Source organism: Suricata suricatta, chromosome 8, assembly GCF_006229205.1.
Source record: "Suricata suricatta isolate VVHF042 chromosome 8, meerkat_22Aug2017_6uvM2_HiC, whole genome shotgun sequence".
NCBI classification, from domain to species: domain Eukaryota; kingdom Metazoa; phylum Chordata; class Mammalia; order Carnivora; family Herpestidae; genus Suricata; species Suricata suricatta.
The window spans coordinates 30340783-30355037 of NC_043707.1; the positions used below are offsets into that span (position 1 = coordinate 30340783).

The 14255-nt window shown below is 54.3% G+C and overlaps 1 long non-coding RNA gene across 1 annotated transcript; it reads left to right on the forward strand.

Annotated features, from left to right (window-relative positions):
* The first annotated feature begins 7595 nt into the window (after nucleotides 1–7595).
* LOC115300390 lies at nucleotides 7596–9568 on the forward strand. Its single transcript, XR_003912631.1, has 2 exons — nucleotides 7596–7790; nucleotides 9145–9568. It is a non-coding gene; the product is annotated as an uncharacterized LOC115300390 (long non-coding RNA).
* Nucleotides 9569–14255: the final 4687 nt, after the last annotated feature.

Below are 14255 nucleotides of genomic sequence, written 5' to 3' on the forward strand. Positions count from 1 at the left end.
TGCAGCACCAACCATAAAATAAAAGCACATACCTTGGACTTCATCAAAATTAAAAACCTCCAGTCAGCAAGAGACACCTCGAAGAGTGTGAAAAGCCAAAGCCCAGTGCTGGGAATAGATTTTGACAAAGATCTCACATTCCAAATATACTTTTAAAAACTCTGGGGTGCCTAGCTGGCTCTGTCGGTGAAGTGTCTGACTTTGGCTCAGGTCATGATCTCACGGTTCGTGAGTTTGAGCCCCGCATTGGGCTCTGTGCTGACAGCTCAGAGCCTGAAGCCTGCTTCGGATTCTGTGTCACCCTCTCTCTTTGTACACCCCCACTCATGCTCTGTCTGTCTGTCTGTCTCTCTCTCAAAAATAAATAAACATTAAAACATTTTTTTAAATAATCTGACACATCAATAAGGAAAGTTAACAACCACACACACACACACACACACACACACACACACACACACACAGTAGGGGACAATTAAAGGATCTCCAAATGGCCAAGAAAGATCTGAAAAGATGCTCAGCTTCAATGCTTATAAGGAAAAGGCAAATGAAAACGTCTCTAAGGAGCACACTCCCCGGAATGGCTAAAATTAAAAAGACTAAGAATGCCAAGTGTTGGCGAGGATGTGGAACAGACAGAACTCTGGGATTTGGTCGCAGGAGCAGGAAGTGGGCCAACCACTTTGGCAAACTGCGGCCGTTAACTTCCTGAAGTTAACACAGATGCATAATCCTGACACAGCACTGCCATTCCTACATGGATACTGCTAGAAACACCCAGCACGCATCCTTTGAAAGACAAATGTGAGAACTCACAGACTTTTGAGTCCTAAACTGGATACAAGACAAATGTCCATCAAGAGGAGAAGTGATAAATTAATTGGTAAGATGTTGGGGCACCTGGGTGGCTCAGTTAGTTGAATGTTTGACTTCAGCTCAGGTCATGATCTCACGGTTCGTGGGTTCGAGCCCCGCATTGGGCTCTGTGCTGACAGCTCAGAGCCTGGAGCCTGTCTTCAGAGTCTGTGTCTCCCTCTCTCTCTGACCCTCCCCTGCTTACACTGTCTCTCTCTTTCTCAAAAATAAATAAAACATCAAAATAAATAAATAAATAAATGGAAAGATGTCCACGCTTTGGAACAGCACACAGCTGTAAGACTAGGCTGATATGTGTCTCAAGAAGGTGACTCTGATCTATGACATGGTGTGGAAGAAGATGCACCAGAGGGGCACCTGGCTGGCTCAGTCAGAGGAGCGTGGTGACTCTTGGTCTTGGGGTTGTGATTTCGAGCCCCACATTGGGTGTAGAGATTAAAGTCTTTTTAAAAAAAGAATAAGACAAGCACGCAAAAGAGAGCATACTTCTTTAACTTATTTTAATGAGAGTATATTTAAAAACAGCTTTCTTAGGGTGCCTGGGTGGCTCAGTCAGTTAAGCATCTGACTTCAGCTCAGATCATGATCTCACAGCTTGTGGGTTCGAGCCCCACGTCGGGTTCTGTGCTGACAGCTAGCTCAGAGCCTGGAGACTGTCTTCGGATTCTGTGTCTCCTTCTCTCTCTGGCCCTCCCCTGCTCATGCTGTCTCTCTTTCTCTCTCTCTCTCTCTCAAAAATAATAAATAAAAACATTAAAGAAAAAGAAAAAAGGCACCTGTGTATTTAAAAATATAAAAATAAATAAATAAAAATAGCTTTCTTACTGAGGTATAATTCATATACCCTAAAATCTACCATTTGAAATGTCTCCTTCAGCGGCTGTTAGGACACTCACAAGGTTGTGTAACCGCCACCGCTGCCGCATCTAGAACATTATCATTGCCCCCAGAAAGAGACTCGTCAGCACTCCTTCCTCCTCCATTCCCTGGGCCCAGCTATACCAGCAATCACCAATCTCCTTTCTTTATGGATTTGCCTCCTCTAGACATTTCACATAGATGGAGTCATGCAATAAATGGCCTTTTGTGTCTGGCTTCTTAGCACAATGTTTCCGTGGCCCGTCTGTGTCGTGGTACCTTATTCTCCTTGGAGCTGAATAACATTCCATGGTGTGGCTAGACCGCATTTAGTTTATCCATTCATCTCCTGACCGACGCGAGGGAAGCTCCCATTCTGGGGCTATTATGAATTTCAGTGCTGTGAACATTGACGTGCAAGTGTTCGTGTGAGCATGTTTTTGATTCTCTTGGGCAAACACCTAGGAGTATGATTGATGGGTCCCATGGTAACTGTATGCTTAACTTTTCCAGGAACTGCTAAGCGCCTTTTCAAAGTGACTGCACCATTTCACACTCCCACTGGCAATGTTTGGGGGTTCTTCCACTCTCTTCACATCCTCACCGGCACTGTTGTTTTCTGTGGGTTTTTCAAAAAAATGTTTTAATTTCTATTGTTTTAAAGTAAGCTCTACACCCAACATGGGGCTTGAACTCACAACCCAAGATCAAGAGTTGCATGGTCTACCTGCTGAGTCAGTCAGGTGCCCCATTGTTGTTATTTTTCTTTAATTTCTTTTTTTACTATTTATTCATTTTTTGAGAGAGAACGTAATTGGGGGAGGGGCAGAGAGAGAGGGAAACAAAGAATCCAAAGCAGGCTCCAGGCTCCGGGCTGTCAGCACAGAGCCTGACACAGGGCTCGAACTCACGAACCTCGAGATTACAACCTGAGCCGAAGTGAGACACTTAACCAACTGAGCCCCCCAAGTGTCCCTGTAGACTCTTTAGATATATGATTTGCAAAACTTTTTCCAATTCTGTGTGTCATCTTTTCCTTGTCTTGAGGGCATTATTTTATCCTATTCTTTCCTCTAAAAAGTTTAATAGTTTCACATTGAGGACACTGAGACATCTTGAAGGTTTTGCTGTTGTTGTTGTATATGGTGTGAGGTAGGGGTCCAGCTTCATTCTTTGCCTATATACGTATCCAAGTCTTCCAGCACCATTTATTGGTGAGACCATGTCCCCCCATTGAGGGATTTTGGCATCCTTGTCAAAGATGAACTTACCACTGAGTTGTACACGTTTATATGTGGACTCTCACTTCCAACCCATCGACCTTGATGTCCAAGATCGCACGCCTTTTGACTCCACTCTGTGGAGTTCAAAATCAGGTGAAACTAATTTATGGAGGCAGAAGGCAGAATAATGGTTATTTCTGGGGTGGGGAGGGGCCATGAGAGAAACTTGTGGGAGATGAAAACGCTCTGTGTTTTGATCTGGATGGCAGGTACTCGGGTATAGACATGAAACATGATCGAATGGTATCATTAAGATTCATGCAGTTAATGCACTTTACTGTATTTGTGTTATATCCCAATAGGAAGGAAGCGAGTAAGAAAAGGAAAAAGAAGGCGAAAGAAAGGAGAAAGAAATAAAGTAAAGGGAGAAGTAAGGAGAGAAAGAGAAAAGACAGCTTGGTTAGAAGATAGACAGATGGGGATCAGGGAGATCCACGGGAACACGGCTTTGCCCTGGGGAAAGCGGCTCTGGGGAGAGAGGCTGAGCTCAGTTTGGGGCCGTTGAGTATGAGTGGCGAGGCTCCAGAGGCAGCCAGATGCTATGTCTACGGCTCTGGGAGGCAGTGGCTGGCATGTGACACAGACCCAGGACCTGGGCTAGCCTGTGAACGGTCAGCCAGGTGGAGAAATGCCAGCAATGTTGGATCCGAAGTGCCCGAGGCCCAGGGCCAATGTCCCCGTGTGTTCTTAGGTGTCTTAGCCCTGGGAGTGCAGGGCAGGGAAGGGGGGCACCGAGCTTGTCCAAGATCGGTGGTGGAGCTGGGGGTGGAGCCCAGGGAGCCTGCGCCAGTAAGAGCTACCCCACACTCTCACCCAACACGGCGGGATGTGGAGACCGGAGCAGTGTTTGGGGTCACAACAAAGAGGTCCCTTTCCTTGTCCCTCACCCTCTGAAGTTCCCTGTTGCCCCTGGGGGAAGTGGGGAGAGAGAGGTGCCCAGTAGCCTGGAGCTCCCCAGCTCGGGCCACAAGGGCAAGGTCTACAAACAGGGTGCAGGGGTGAGGTGGGGGCGAAGGCTCAGGGTAGAGAAGGAGCGATTTTCCAAAAGAGCTCTCCCTCCACCCAGGCCTCGCTCCTTCTGCTCTCGAAGAGTTGGGCTTTCCTGGAAATCAAGGACTCGGCTGTGGAGGAACTTGTCAGACTTGTTTGTGCCCTGAGGAGCCAGGCCAGAGCCGAGCTGGAAGGGATGGGCGCCACGGGCCCCTGCTTGCCCTCCTGCCTGGCTGCTTTCAGGCTCCCCTGTTCAGGGATGGCCGCGTCTGTCTGCCCCGCAGTGGCCCGGCTCCCTCTGGACACAGGCGCTGCCAGCAGGGAAGGCCAGAGGGGCTCCGGGCAGCTCAGCAGAGGAGCCTGGAGGCTGTTCTCGGCTCATTCATCCCTCCTTCCCTCCGACATCCAACCACTTACACATTGCTGAGATGATCAGGGACACTGACACCATCCCCTCTGTCTTCCTGGGCAAAGAAGGCAGGAGAGCATGGCGGGCCAGCCCGAGTCTGCGCGGATGGTGCCAACGCGCTGGCCTGGGCCCTTCTCCCTGGCTCCCCAGCGTGGCTGGTTCATGGCCTCTCTCCTTCCACTGCGGTTCATCAGTGGTCTCAGTGGCCCCTAACCTGAGCCCACAACCTGTTAGTCTGTCTGACTCTCCATCCAGTTCTTGTGGAACACTTGGGTTGGTCCTGTACAATCCCCGGGTGGGTCCCTCTGGGTCTTTTTGTGCTCCAGGGATCTGGGGAGGCCCACAGAGGCACCCTCCAGGGTGGGGGTTGAGTTTCCTGAAAGCCAGAGAGAAATTGGGAGGAACATGTATGAGGTTGGAGTCATCGTTACCTCTGAGTCATATCTGGGATGGCTTTTTAAAGGTACAAGAAGTCCTTGTGGCCCTCTTAACCTCCACCTACGCAGAGGACAGTGGTCCTCTTGGCTCTGGGTTCCAGCTGCACAACCTCATCTGGTTCCTTGAGTACCCCCATTTCCTCTTGCCTCAGGGCCTTTGCATATGCTGTTCCTTCTGCCTGGAGAACTCTCCCGCCTGGCACTGCCTCCTCTTTTGCCCACTTACCCTGCTCTGCTTTCTGTTCTCAGCTCCGCATCACCCGGTTTCTGTAGCCTGGACTGGGTCACTGCCCCTCCAGGGCATTTCCGTGGCATCGAGCACGTTTGCCAGGGAAGTATAAGTGCCCTTTGCTTTTGCCAGGGCTTTAAGCCTGGGATCAGGTTGGATTCTGTCTCCCATTGTACCCTTAGCACCCTGCACAGGGCCTGACACACAATAGACTCTTGGGAAACCTTAACCCTCTCCAGGAGGCCTGGAGTGCTGACCTGAACTGCTTCCAGCCTCTGGAGGTACCATCTGTGCCCACCCCTGGGCTCTGGGCCTCTAAGAAGACACTGTGGGCCAGGGGTTACGGCCACGGCCTGCAGCCGGTCCAGAGCCATCCCCAGAGCTCCATGGGGCGTGCCCTATCTGTCTGGGCCTCAGAGTCCCCACAAACAGAATGGGACCTAATGGCTGCTAGAGCTCAGAGATCTCGAGCCCCATGGGCAAGAGTAGACGCTGAGGCTGTGGGCGTCCCTGGGCCTGCCTGGCTAGGCTGCACCGAAGGTCACCTGTCTCAAGAGCTGGCCAGACTGGCTCTCCTGGAATTCTCGGTGGCCCCAGCCTGAACCCGCTCGGCGACGGGTCGTGAGCCCAGGCACGGCCATGGCCTTCATACCCCCAGGGAGCTGGGTGCCGGGCTCTGGCCCTGCCCGCCCCGCCGCCTCCCTCGGCCAGCTGGGTCTCATTGAGGGTAATTAGCCAGTGAGCTGCCTGGGTCTTGGCATTTGATTTTCCACTGTGATCTGTCAGCCGGGGCCTTCGGACAGTGGCCCCCATATAAATCACGAGGGGGTCGCTGTTAAGAGAAACGGCAAATTCCTTCCACCCGTGCGGCTGGCTAAATTGACTCGGAGAGCAGATTCCCTCCTGGCGCTTGCTCAAAAATGGCCAAGTCCTTTGAAGGTCTTTCCAGGACGGACCCCAGGGGCTTGGAGCCGGCTGGGCGGGAATGTCCCAGGGAGCTCCTGCTGACCGCGGGAGGAGGGGGGCCCTCTGGGGGCCGGTGGCTGCTTGGGGGACCCTGCCAGGGTCTGCCTGAGCTGGCTGTCTCCGTGGCAACCCTGGGGGTGACTCTGCACCTTTGTCACAGCCAGGAAGTGGTGGGGGTGGGGATGGGGGGAGCCCACCACGTCTGTCTTCAGTTAGCCCGCAGAGCAATGAAACGTCTTGGTAGAATTTCAGGCATTGGGGTGGCAAAGGCAGGCGGGGAGGTTCTGAGGGGACACCCCAGTAGCCACAGAGTCTGTTTGGTAGGAAATACTTCTCCGTTCGGGCTGTGAGCTGAGCCTTGGACTGGGCCAAGATTTCCACCTGGGCCCCTGGCTGAGGGTTAGTCTGGGCCCCTGGGGACCCCTAAGTGTCTGTCTGCGTGTCTCACACCTTAAGCCTTTAGGTCTCATCTGGCCAAGGTGAAGGAAAGTCTTGCAAAGGAGGAAGGTAGTGAATGACCTAGCCTGGCTCCAAAGCCTGGACGCCTGAGTTTGCATTCAGTTCACCAGATGGGTGACTGTTGGCATATCACTAGCCCCACTGTGACTCAGTTTCCCTATTTGGAAAATTAAGATTAAGATAGCGCTAACCTCACAGGAGGGCTCCTTGCTTCATGCAGGCGAGGCTCAGGGGTCCAGTGGTGGACAGACAGCTACCAGCCGGGCCCCCACTGAGCCCACCAGGGGAAGGAAAACACCAAGGCCAATAATGACGTCATGACACAAGAAGGACTCAGGGTTGTTCAGGGGTGGGTGGGCAAGGGGCTGGTGGAGCGGTAGCAGCTCCTCCCCCCACAAGCAGGCCGTGGTAAGGTCATGTCCTAGGAGTAGGGACACTTCCCTGTTAGTGGGAGCGACATGGGCCCAAATGAAATTTAATAACCCAGGGTGCCAAGTGCAAAGTCAGGAAAGGCCTGTGAAAATGCGAAAGCACAGAGAAGAGGCCCAATCCAGCCTGGGAGGCTTCCTGGAGGAGGTGATGACCTGAAAACTGGGTAGGAGAAACGCAAAGAGGGTGATGGCAGGCCTCTTCCAGGTGGGAGATGGAAAAAGAGAGTCTTCCTCCTGAGAAGCCCACCCTGATTGCATCAAGCAGAGAGGCTCGGTTGATGTTGGCGGGTCTCTGAACAGCCCACTGCCCGTCTTCACAGTCAGGGAGCAGACGCCAGGCCAAGAGCCTTCCTTCAGCCACAGCAGCCACGCTAGGATGGAACAACGTGGTCTTGTCCACTCTCTGTATTTTTATGGTCATCTCCTGCTTAGCTGCTTCTCACTTTTGGTAGTGAGCCTTCCTTTCGTGGAAAAGCTTTGTTCAAAAGAAATGTATGTACAGAAAACAATGAGGACAGTACTGAAGGACAAAGTTCATAAATGGGGAGTGGGAATCACTGAGGTTTGGTGAGAGATGCATTCAAGAGTCTGTGGAGAGACTATTCTGAAAGTGAATGCTCCGGAACTCTCTGGAACACAAGTTCTAGAACCCTTATGCTAAAAGCATTAGCTTTCAGTCTTCACTCCAAATCCCCTTGAACAAAGAGGCTCCATCTGGGAGGCCAAACCAGCAGGGTGGGGCCAAGGGAGTGTGGCTGCTTGCTGAGAGACAGACAGACAGACAGACAGACAGGCGGGCCCTCAGCCACACGAGAGTGTGTTGCCAAACTCCGTGGGTGATTCAGGCGCCAGGTCAGTCCCGCTGATGCGGCATCCCGGGGCACTTTGCATCCGTCGCTGTCCGGAAGGCCGCCCAGCATGGCACCCACTTCCCTCCCTCCACCTGCCCCCTCTGTGGGGGGCTCACTGCGAGGCCTTGCTTGGGGCCTGCTTGGCGAGAACGGAGTGGATGGGATGTCGTGTCTCCATTCTTTGTTCACTTGGGACCATTGCAGGCCAGGCAGCAGGAAGGGGACTGGCCAGCTTCTAGAAACCTAGTCACTCCTCCGGACAGAAAGATAAGGGTCTGTAAAGCACCTCACCTGTGGCCCTCCCTCCCATGCCCGGCACCCTGCATGCAGGGCGGTTATGGCCCAGCCAGAGCCACAGCGCCTACGGCAGGCTGAGCCGGAAGGACCCTCCAGGGCCACTGAGGTGCAAAGTGCTCCGTGAGTGGACGAGGAAGCGGGGACCCAGCTCCAGACCTTGCACCATCACTCCCCTTCCAGTTGCCCCACACCCATGCACAGCTCTATCCGAGATGCTTTATTGGGGTGATAGGTGCTGATGCATGTGGGTCAGTGGGGCCGGGAAGGGGGATGACACATTAACGTGAGACCCCTCGGGCGTGCTGGTAGGAGGCTGGGAGGCAGGACTGTGGCAGGTCACAAGGGACCTGGGGCTCCTGAGCAGGGATAGGGCATTAGGGCATCCAGCCGAGGGGCTGTGTCTTTGCTAAATAGTCCCTTCCCTCGCTGGGCCCCAGATCTTTCTGCGCCAAGAGGACGCTGGACTGGGGGGGTGTGCGTGGGCGCGGGCGCGGCGATGGGGCTGGGAGGGACAGGCCAGCCTGGAGCCACCCTAATCTGGGGCTTAACTCTGACTTCAAAGCTGGCCGGCTTCAGCTTTGTTGGAATGTCCAGCCGTGGCGGGGGCCGAAGGGGGATGCCTGGTTCCCATCAAGCTCCGGAGAGTAACCGTGGCCTCTTGGGGCCCGTGAGGGTGGGGTGGGTGTCATGAGGGGAGGGTAGGAGATCTCAGTGGGTGCATCTGGGACAGAGGAGCCCCCACCCTTAAGGCTATGTGTCCTTGGGCCAGTGGCTTACTCTCTCTGGGTCCTCGTTGGCCTCATCAGAGAAACAGGGTGAGTGGTACCTCCCTCCCAGGGCACCACCTTGTGTACGGTACGATCCTGGGGTTGGGAGGACCCCAGTCTGGGCAAGACCTGATGTGCGAGCACATGCTCTTGGCGCAGAGGTGGCCCTGTGGCCCCACAGCGCCATCTACTGACGGCTGAGCAGCTGTGCCCAGTTCTAGCTTCCTCAGGGCAGGGGCATCTTCTGGGTAGCCTTGGGCACAAGGTTGAAAGTGTATTTTGCTTGCCCAGAGCTAGGTGCCTCCGTGTCCTCTTCAATGGCTTGGCGCAAGGGTCAGAGGTGAAGCTCGGGTGCCTGCGACAGTGAGCTCTTCGTGGTTTTCACATACCGTTGATGTCCTGGCTCCTGGCGGGTGGCCCTGGAAGGTCCCTGTGTGCCCAGGGATGGCCCACGGAACAATGCCCACACCGCCGCTGCCCCGTGTCTCTGCAGCACCAGACAGGTCTGCGATTGGGAAGGGGCTCGGTGTTCAGGGGCCAGTGACCTTTGTCCTGGTACCTGTGTGTCCAGGAAAGTAAACTGAGGCTGCCTGAGCCCCCCAAAAGCCTCACCCTGACCCTTCCACCTGCTTGGGACCCCGCTTGGGGGGCCTCCCGGGACAACGGGGGGAGGGGGGTGAGAGGAAATAAATGCCTGCCACCGCCTGTCTCGTGATCCGCTCTGCCATCCCTTGTTTCCTGGTCTGCAAATGGGGTCACTTTGTCCCTCCAGCCACTTCCGGCTCTAGCCCCCTGCCCTGTGCCCCATCAGAGGGGTGGATTAGCCGGGGACACAGTTCTTGGCCTCCAAACACCTCCACTGGGGAGGGAGGGCCTTGCCTGTGCAGTCTCGCCCTTCTGTGAGAGCGGCCAGGTTTCCAGCTGCCATGGTGGGGGTGGGGGGAGGTGGGAGGGCTGAGGATGGGGCCACGAGGCTCAGGTCCCAAGGACGATCATCCGGACCCAGCCTGCCCTTTCTCCATGAGCCTCTGGCTCAGTGCAGTGCCCATCCCAGAAATGCCCTCATCTGCTCTGTTAATTACCGGTTGGCCTTCCTGCCCCGCCCCCACGCTTTGTGAAGCTTTGCCGGCAGACGGGAGCCTGTTGTAAAAAGCTGGAGGGCCGGGCCGGCTTGAGCACATCCAAACAAAATGGAAAGGGAGCAGGCACCCCAGAATCCCACTATAAGCCCGGGAACCTTTGGGATGGGACCACAGATCAAGCTGGATCCAGAGTAGCCCCGGCTGGGGGCTGAGGACCCTCCCTGGACCACCAACCACCTCCTCGTCGGGGCCATCTCTAGGCAAACCGGCCAGCAATGGGGTGCACTCCCCATCACCAAGAGCTGAGGGGCATGGGCCACCTGCTGTGTAGCCTTTGACAGTCTGTGGCATTAGGACCTCCACCTGGGAGGTGGGCTAGGCAGGCAGGAAAGCCCATTTTACAGATGAGGAATCTACATAAGAAAAAAAGTGGCAGAGTGGATCCCAGAATCCAGGGCTGAGGACTCTGGGTGTGGTGCTCTCCCCACTGCCTGCCTGGGGGTCCAGCCCCCGGCTCGGGTCTGCTTCCTAGGGACTGGACATGGAAGACATGGGCCCCCAAAGAGTGTTCAAGGTTGGGACTTCTCAGCCTGGGGCTGGAGCTGGGGCTGGGGACGGTCCTAGACCCTGAGCCAGACCCTGGGGACAGGGGGATGGTCCAGGAGGAGGGCGCATGTCACTCAGATGAACTGGGGTAGGGCAAAGAGGTCACCCGGAAAGACAGGTGGCAAGAGGTGTCTGGAGCTGCGGCGGGGGAGGGGGGGGCCCATGTTTTTGCCGGGTCTGCGCCCTGGGCTTCACGGCTGATCTCTCTGAAACCTCTCTTCCGTCTCATGGTACTGGCAACAGTAGATCTTGACAAAGATCTCATATCATGATCTCATATATATATTTTTAAATGTTTATTATTTTTGAGAGAAAGAGAGAGAGAGAATGGGAGAACAGCAGAGGGAGAGGGAGAGAATCCCAACCAGGCTCTGCGCTAACAGCCTCCAAGTTTCACACCCACAAACCACGATACCGCGACCTGACCCGCAATCTAGAGTCGGACACTTAACTGACTGAGCCCCCAGATGCCCCATGAAGATACTTTTTCAAAACCCTCCATATCAATCATGGAAAGACAACAACAGCCACAAAAACCAGGGCCAAAAGGGACCTCCAAACGCCTCATCTTCATGAGAAAAATGCAAATTAAAACTTCGGTAAGGTATATACCTAGCAGAAGGACTAAAATGAAAAAGAAAAAGTGCTAGGATCCCCATCCTACAGATGAGGACACAGGCTGAGGGTGTGCTGGGCCGTCTGCCCTCAAAGTCGGCTACGTCTCCGCTCCCCGCAGGGGGGTCGGTCAGGCTGCCTTCTGCGGACCAGACTTCTCAAATGCATATTAACTTGCAGACCGCTGGTGGTCACGGCCCTCGGACAGGCCGTGCAGGGCCCTGGGAGTCAGAGCTGATGCACCTCCAGCCTGTTCCCGAGCAGCCGGGCCCAGAGAGCAATGGGTGCATCCAGAAAAGTCCATGGCATGGGCTGTGCAGTCCCTGGGAGCCCGGAGGACCCTGGAGGAGCGGAGGGAGGAGCCTGGGAGGCAGCAGAGGCCCAGCTGTGCAGGTGGCTGGGAGGCAGGGCTGGAGGCCAGGAGAGGCCCTTGAGGGTCAGATGGCAGGGCCCAGAGCTGGGTGGTTACCCCGAGGGCATGGAGGAGCTGTCTTCAAGGGCCCGGGGACCCGCGTGGGCCCTGTGGCACAGCCTTCCCTGTGGGGAATGGACCGGGAGCCCCTGCTGTTGTCCACAGAGTGGTCACACGTCAGGCTGGGCACGGTGAGGGGTGTGTGTGCCCAGTCTTGGGCTCCTGTCCCAGGAGGGCCTGGAGGAGCCAGGGATGTGTCCCATCCTCTGGAGTGGAGCCCACACGGCATGCCTAGAGGGCAGAGGCATTGCTTCTTTGGCCATCTGAGCTCCATTTCTGCTGGGTCAGTGTTGGCTCCTGGGCCATGTCCTGGGAGCTCACAGAATGTAGGGCCTTCGGGGAGCTGCAGGCTAAGGAGTTCCAGCAGGTTCCATTCAAGGTGGAATCACTGCTCCCCTCCTTGGTGCCTGGTCCCTGGTCCCAGCCATCAGGGGACAAAGCCCAGATCCCTTTAGTGCACCTGTTGGAGGCCACCAGTCTGGGGTGGCGTGTGTGTCTGCCCGATGACAGCAGCTGGCCTTGGCAGCACTGCCTGACTAGGGCACATGAGCTGCTGGGTCGCAGGAAGCAGGACATGAGCCATCAAAGGCTTTATCAGACACTCTGGCAGCCCCACTGGGTTTCTGAGAAGTGAAATCATGTATCTGAAAGTGGGGCCCGCCCGGCCCTTGACCTTGAAAGCGTTTCTTGTTCTCCAGGACCCGGGTGTCAGCCTGCGGCTTGTTAACGGGAGTCAGAGGCCAGGGGAGGGTGGGGAAAGGGAGCCCCTGGTCCTCAGGGGAGGGGAGGGGAGGGGTGCCTTATCCCGGAGGCAAGCTTTGTTTGGTACCTAAATGCTCAGCAAAGGCTTTGGGCTCCTTTGTTCAGCAGCTGGGCTCTGATGCGGCCCCATCACTGCCTTCCAGGCACTTCCAGCCCAAGGAGAGGGACAAATAAGTGGGTCTCAGCAATCCGACATGCAGGGGGCTCTTAGAGGGACTTCCACAGGGCCTCGGGAGCAGGAGGGAATGAATGAGACTTGTGGGTAGTAAAAGACCTCACGGAGTGGAGGCCCCAAGTGCCGTCTAGACTTCGGGCAAAAAAAGGGTGGGAGGGCAAGGGATGGGTGAGGATTGTGTGCAGGAAGGGGTAGGGGGGAGGTTGGAGGTTGGGGGCTGGCCACTCAAAGGCCTACAAGGCCGCTGGTAGGAGCCAAGGCACTAGTGGGAAGCTGGTTGGGGACAAAGAGGGACACGGTGGTTGTAAGTCCCCAGGTCAGGGCGACGGGATTGGGGGACGGTGAGGCAGGCTGCTAGGTGCGGTCAGTCCACCTTTGTTCTCTTCCTTCATCGTCAGGAAGTTTCCAGTTGATCTCTTCTGAGCTGCTGTCTTCGCATTCCTCCCATAGCCAGTTACGATTTTTTGCCCAGTTTGCCCATTTCTAAACTACTTAAACTTGCTAATTTCTTTTTTTTTTTTAGTTGCAAACTTGTTTTCATTTACTTTGAGAAAGAGAGCGAAAGCACACATGCGAGCAGGGGGAGGGGCAGAGAGAGAATTCTAAGCAGGCTTTGAGTGCTATCAGCGCAAAGCCTGATGTGGGACCTCAACCCACAAACCGTGAGAACATCACCTAAGCTGAAAGCAACAGTGAGACGGTTAAACAACTGAGCCACCCAGGTGCCCCCGAAACTTGCAAACTTTGAAAGAAAGAAAGTAACAAACAAATAAACAAGTAAGCAGAAAAAGTCCACAGTAAGTTCTCTCTGTTGCTCTTTTACTCAGCGGACAAAGTGAATAAAATGCCGCAAAACACATGCAAATCCTTTTATGCAGTGTTTTCAGTTCAGAACAGTGATACATATTTAGTGTTCTGTAGCAGGGATCGGGGCACTTCCTGTAAAGGGCCAGCTACTAAATTGTCCAGCTTCTGCCACTGTCGGGTCTCTGCCCGTGACCCGCCAGGCAGGTCTGCCCTCGTACGAAGGCAGTGTGGACAGTGTGGGTGGTGTGTAGACAGACGTGTGTGCTTTTTGCCCATGGAGACTGAATTTTCAATTTCATATAATCTTCACTCTCCGGCCACCAAACCATTTTTACCTGCGGGCCGTACATGTACAAACAGGCAGCTGGGTGTTTTCCATTGTTTTCTGACTCCTGTTCAATATAGAGAGTGGTTACTACTTGATTTTATTTTTATTTTTATTTGATCATTTTTTAATAAGATTTTTGATGTTTATTTATTTTTGAGAGAGAGAGAGACAGAGTGCAAGCTGGAGAGGGGCAGAGAGAGAGGGAGACACAGAATCTGAAGCAGGTTCCAGACTCTGAGTTGTCAGTGCAGAGCCCGATGCGGGGCTGAAACTCACGAGCTCTGAGATCACGACCTGAGCCAAAGTTGGATGCTTAATTGACTGAGCCACCTAGGTGCTCTATTTTATTATTTTTTAAAGATTTTATTTTTAAGTCATCTCTGACCAACATGGGGCTGAAACTCACAACCCTGAGATGAAGGGCAGCGTGCTGAGTCAACCAGTGGCCCCTAGAGTGGTTACCCTTTTACGTTTTTTTTTTTAAATAGTTTATTGTCAAATTGGTTTCCATACAACACCCAGTGCTCTTCCCCACAAGTGCCCTCCTCCAACACC